We start from the raw sequence: 6112 nt of genomic DNA, 5'->3' as shown, positions 1-6112 counted from the left end.
GGGAGGCCTGGAAAAAAAAAAAAATCGGAAAAAATACCCAAGTGAGGGAAATTCCTCTGTTCTGTGACACGAAGCAAGAAGCGTTCATTTTGATGGCAATTAGGGATGGCTGAGCTGCTGAGATGAACGCCGCCACTGGCTGCTTGCATGCTGCTCCCTGCCTGGCTGCAGGGAGATACTGTGGGATGATGCTGTGGGGTGATGCTGTGGGATCTGTGGAGCACCATTCCCATGCATCTGCTCTGTTACCAGGGGGAATTGGTTTTCCTGGGAGAGAGGCTTCCCCCACTGCCTTGGGGAAGCTGTGGGCTCACCATGGGACGTGCTCAGCGCACACTCTGGGCAGCCTACACATACTGCCAGTGCTCCTCCACAGCCCCATTTGTGCAGTGCCACTGGGCAGACCCAGACCTGTGTCCCTGTATGGCTGTGCCAGCAGCAGGGAAAAGGCATTGAGCAGCCCTGCGTGCTCCCTCACTCTGCTCCCAGCCTGGGACTGCTCACCTCCCAACCTCTCCTGGGTTGGTGCTGGCATCGCTGCCATCCCTCCAGCTTTGCTGCAGCACGAGTGGCACCCAGGTGCATTGTCCTCCATTGCACAAACCCTGCTGCAGAAGGACCGGTTCTCCCATCAGCCAGCTCCAACCTCCCGCTAACACCCAGAAGCTGGGTTGGGATGGAAGGACTCCCATTTCCAGGCTGTTCACCAGCATGGGGCCGTGCTCACAGCACTATCAGTGCGACCACGCCATGGGATGCAGCTCCCATGGCCCCAGCGACCAGCATAGCTCCTGAGCTAACTCACAGTGATGTGAGCAGGGAAACGTGAAGAAATCAGGTCAGCTGGAAACGCCATCCCCTCCTTCACGTCTCCCCTCCTGCCTCTCTCAAAGGTGGCCCTCCTCCCACTGCTGCCGGGGGGTTTGTCGATAACCATTTGGCGATGCTCCACGCGGGGCCAAGGGACGCAGCCACGTGCCACGCTCTGTGCTGCACAGTGAGTGGAGCCAGCAGCCATCTCCGTGCTGCAGTGACTCATCCCGTGTCAGCTCTGCTCCTTTCTTCCTCCTGCTCTTTTTTTTTGTTGTTGTTATTTAATAGCTGACGTAGCAAGAAATTAAAATGTAGGGGGGAAATATAAATGGGTATAGTGTGTTTGCAGAGCTGCTTTAATTAAAAGGGATTTACTGTCTTCAACACATCTAGAGGATGCTCACCACCTCCAATCTCACCTCCCAGCATCTCTGCACTGGGTGCTGCACCCAGGACACATCCCTGCACTGTGCTGCTCCATCTCTTGCTTCCATCACCATCACCACACCGAGGGCAGCCCTCACTTGTTGCTTGTCTTTCACAGCCCAGGGACTGCGTTCACCACCAGATCCAGGCACAAAGAGGTGATGCATCTCCCTGATTTCCAGAGGTCTGGAGTGACGGTAGAAGCGTTGCGACCCAGGATGATCCCTGCTGCTGCAGCGTGGCACCCATGCCTCTCACTCTGCAGCTGGAAGGAGCTTCCAGATGACATTTCAGAAGAACCATTCCTCCACTTTCAGAGGCTGCACCAAGCCAGGAGATGGCTCCGTATGCCCTGAGCTGGCTGTGCTCACTGCATCTCTGGGGCTGCTCCTGGCCACTGTGCCAGCTGCCCACGCTCATTAGCAACGTGAGTTGCAGCAGCTCCCAAAGCAGAAAGGTACCAGCGGACATCGGCCCACTGCCTGCGTTTGGTGTCTGCCCATTTGGGCTCTGTGTGTGTTGGGACCATGCTCTGCTTTCATCCTGATGGACGTGGAGCCTTGCCTCATGAATCATGCATGAAGCCGTATTTAGTGTAATGATTTCTGACATCCAGAGCCTGGGCACTGCGGTTCAGGACCGCAGAGAACTCCAGAAATAAGGAGGTGACGTCCATCCCATCCGGAGTGGGAGAACTCAGAGTGATGGAGGTGAGTGGAGCAGCTGCTCCTTCTTCAGAGGGAATCGCAGGTTGCTCCCTAATTAGCCAAATGTGCAAAAGCTAAATATTGACAGAGCTTTGTGGTTTCCTGTGTCTCGCAATCACATTGCATGCCATTAACCTACATAACCATCAGGGGAAGGAGCAGCTGCGTGTGCCTTGGCACAGGCAGGGTTGTGGGAATCCCTGTGCTGGTGCTGACAGGAGCTGTGCTCTACTATGGGGGTCCTCCTCACCCTCCCTCGGTGGGCAGCGCTGCCCACAGACCTGCTTCAGCATTGGGCTCATCCCTTCCTGAACCTCAAATGGGGCACTCATTTTGTGGGAGGCAGCGCAAGGAGGGGTGCACGCGCGGGTCAGCCTTCAGCAGAGAGGATGATTTATTTCTCTGCAGAGCTGTATTTATTATATGCAGGGACTGGGGTGGCATTGATTCATTCTTGCCCATCCCCAGCTGCTCTCCACACATAGCAGAGAGTTCTCTCAGCCCAAGGATTTCCCTCATTGGGTTCCATGCGGCAGCTGCATCCTGCTGGGACTATGGCTGGTTAAACCCCCTCCCCTCACAAAGTTGTTCCTATCAGATGGGTCAGAATCACTCTTTGGAAAGGACTCATGTAACTGCAGAGCACCAACCTGCTCTGTATTCAGACCCCAATCAGAGGTCCCACAGCTGTGAGTCCCACACAGTGCTCCTCAGCCCCTCCTCAGGCCACCATCACCATCTGCTGCTGCCCAGCCGGGTGGCAGTGGTGACAAAGGCTGGAGGAAGGGCCCTTGCAGACACCCACACCAAGGCCTGCAGGTCCCAGAGGGCAGCTTGCAGGGGAATGAAGCACTCCTGTGCTGTCACCTTTCCTCTGTCCCTGCAGGATGGGCAGCTGGAGGCACCCCACGCCTGGAGCACTGCGCTTAATCAAACTAATTAGCGATTTAATCTTGTTAACAAACCAGGATAATTGCAGCGTTATCAAATTAGCCAGCTGTATGGAAATGCCTGCTTAATAGCTGATAATAGCTGGTGCTGCTGGAGGAGGGGAGCTGGGATCTGTGACTAATGGGACATGCCATCACGTATGCCATCACGCTGGCCTGTCTGTGTCACTGTGCCAGCCTGGGTGCAGCACTGGGGCTCTATGCTGTGCCCCATAGCGTGCAGGACACGGTGCTTCCCACCCCATGAGTACATTTGGTGCAAGGGGCCGTCTTCATGGGAGGACTCAGTTCTGGGGGTGAGTGATGATCTATTTCCCACCTGAGTCTGGTTGGTGAGCTCATTGTCTGGTGTTTGTATCCTCCACCAGCACAATGCAGTGTGGGGGTGCCCCTGCCATTTGCTGGGTGCTGCACCCCCATCCCGTAGCACTGGTCTCACACCCCATCCCACAGCTCTGATGCACCTGGGGATGTGCACTGGGATGGGCCGTGAGAAGCAGGGAGGGGAAGAAGAGAACTGCACACCGGTGCTCCTGGGACAAGCTTTTATTTGTTGTAACAGCAGCGGGGAATGAAGGAAGAGGGTGAGAAGATGGCATACAGCAGTAGAGAAGATCTTGGAGTGTGAGCAAGAAGCTGTCCCTGTCCCCTGCGGGCTGGCGGTCCTTCTGCAGGTGCATGGGGCGGGAGGTGGCACGGGGACACAGGCACCCTCTGGTTGTGCTGGGCGCAGTAGCTCACACTGGGGAAAGGGAGAGAGAGCAAAGAGATAACGCTGGCTTACCCCAACAGCCCGAGCTCCCTGCCCAGAGCCACGGCCACCGCAGCCCCAGCATGCCAAGGTGGTCGTGGAGATGACGGTACCGTAGGACAGGGAGATGCGTGAGATGCATCGCCGCCCACAGAAGGTTTTGCAGCACTTCTTGCCACGCGGGCACTGCCAGTCGCTGTAGCAGTCGTTCCTGGGGTTGACCATAGCGCAGGTGATGTGGACCTCAGGGCAGGACCAGGCAGTGCCTGCAGGAGCACAGGGAGGTTTGCTGCAGCTGAAAGACCCCCGGGAGGGCTCCAAGGGGACTTTTTCCCAGTTGATGCAGGTGCTACCCACTCCTCTTTAAGCACAAGGAGGAGCTGCTCTTTTGCAGCAACCCCTGCAGCAAAGCAGGGATGGCTTGCTGCTGCAATCAGTCTCCTGCCCCTGGGTATCGTACCTGATGGGAGCTCAGCCCAGAGGATGAGCATCCCCACGAGCAAGAGGGCAGGCACGGTCTTCATGCTGCTGCTTCTCCTGAGAGGTGCGAGCGTATCTTGCTGGGGGACAGCGGCATTTAAGTGCTTGGGGACAGGATGGGGTGGAGGGGAAGCTGGGAGGGTGTGTTTGTGCCTTTTTTCTCTGCTGTTGCGTTTTCTGGAAGCCTTTTGCATAAGACAAACATTGATTGTTCAATTGCTCAAAAAGCGAAGTTGCTGCATTGCACAACTGTGCTGTGCGGCTGCACCTGAGGGGGGGTTGGGGGAACAGCCCCTGAGCAGCCCCTGGGCAGTGGTGGGGTGCCCTGCTGCACTCACACCATTCTCCAGGTTAAGACATGATGGTGACCTGCTGTGCTCTCTCTGGGGCTTTGCTGGGGACAGACAATATCTCTCCTTCGTGAGGAGGTTGCACCCTTGCTCCAAGCAGAGCTGTTTTTTTCTTTGGGTGCTCTTGGGCAATGGGAAATTGACTCTGGTAGGAAATGGAGTAATGTCCCCCTTACCTTGTGCAATGGTTCCCAAAGCTTTTCCTTGGGATTCTTGCTGTGCGCAGAGCCCAGCTGTGCTGGAAGTGGGCACAGGGAATAGTCAGAGGGGTGCCCCTCCCCTTCCCTTCCCCCCATAGCCAAGCACACAGCCAACTGTGTTCCCACAAACGCAGCCTGGGGCAGCCCTGGGTTTTGCAATGCTCTGGGCAAAGCCCAGGAAAAGGAGGGCACTGTCCCCCTGTGCCCCCCGCCCCGCCTTCACCCTGTGGGTGCCTCATTGCGCCCTTTTCCCACTCCGACTTCCCATTTATTGTGTCTCCATGTGCCACAGAGACTGGTCTTGAACTGTCTGGGTATCTGTTAATTATTACCCGCTTCCCCTAATGACTCTGTGGTTACATTCAGCTCTTTGTAAAGTCATTTGTTAAACAAGCGAGAAGGAGTCAGCCAACCCAAACAGGCGTTCTGGGACGTGCACCGCTAATTTAGCGCTTTTAATGAGAGATACAACCCCTTGATCACTTTTGAAACCATCTTTGGGAGTCGAGCAGCTGCTGGGGGTGTAGAGGGAAGTGCTGCGCTCCCCATTCGCTCCAGGGTCTGGGCATGGAGGTGACGTCCCGGCTGTTTGAGGATGCGCAAAGCCCCTCAGGGGTAGCTTGGCCCTCCAGTCAGCCCTGTCCGCTTCTTAGGGCGATGCGGTGCTTTCCGGCTGGAGCTCCATTCCCCCCCCAGCTCACAGGTGCCCATGAGAAAGGATGCCCATCCCGCACCCCTCGGCAGCGCCGGTGTCTGGTGCCATCTAGTGAGTGCCGCTATTGGTGCTGTGCACGACTGCCCAGCCGCTGCCCTAATGGGGTTTTGCTCTGCCCTGCTGTCCCCCCCGTCCCAGCTCAGGAGGTTTCTGCTTGTTTCCTCAGGGAGCTGCTCCCATCGGCAGTGTCAGCTCGGTGGTGCGTGGCATTAGGATCAAACCTCCGGCTCAGCGACACCCATCCTTGTCCCCGGTGGGGGTCCAACTTGAGTGATGCTCATAAAGCAAGGATCTTCCCAGAGGACGTGCAGAGGCAGAGGGTGGGGGACCCTGATCGGGCACAAGGAATTGTAGGGCCCTGCAGCCCAGCAAAAAGGAGCAAGACGTGTCCTACAAATCTCCAGGGTGTTTATTGTCAGGATAGAAATTTCCATATATAAAATAAGGGTTTAAAAATAGCACTACCCTGTTCTCACAATAAAATATATATATACACACACACGTAGATATTTATAGGGAGAATTATTACCATTTTGCTACGTGATTAAAAAAAAAACCCAACCCAATAAAAGAAGATAATGATTGTTTCTAGAAGAATTCTGCCAAAACAGGGATGAGAGGATCCTGCTGCCTGCTCTCCCATGAGCTGCAAACCCACGGCTGTGGGACTGGGGAGCACTCGGTCCACATGCAGTCCTGCTGCACAGGCTCATCCTGCCC

At 55.8% G+C, this 6112-nt stretch overlaps 1 non-coding gene across 1 annotated transcript; it reads right to left on the bottom strand.

Moving 5' to 3' along the window:
• Positions 1-3427: 3427 nt before the first annotated feature.
• LOC104913989 lies at positions 3428-4228 on the bottom strand. The gene is made up of 3 exons (XR_004161840.1): positions 4108-4228; positions 3761-3913; positions 3428-3638 (listed from the first exon to the last, which is right to left on the bottom strand). It is a non-coding gene; the product is annotated as an uncharacterized LOC104913989 (transcript).
• Positions 4229-6112: the final 1884 nt, after the last annotated feature.

Source organism: Meleagris gallopavo, chromosome 22 (assembly GCF_000146605.3).
Source record: "Meleagris gallopavo isolate NT-WF06-2002-E0010 breed Aviagen turkey brand Nicholas breeding stock chromosome 22, Turkey_5.1, whole genome shotgun sequence".
NCBI classification, from domain to species: Eukaryota; Metazoa; Chordata; class Aves; order Galliformes; family Phasianidae; genus Meleagris; species Meleagris gallopavo.
The sequence above is the reverse complement of the archived record's forward strand: the minus strand, read 5'-3'. Positions and strand labels throughout refer to the sequence as shown.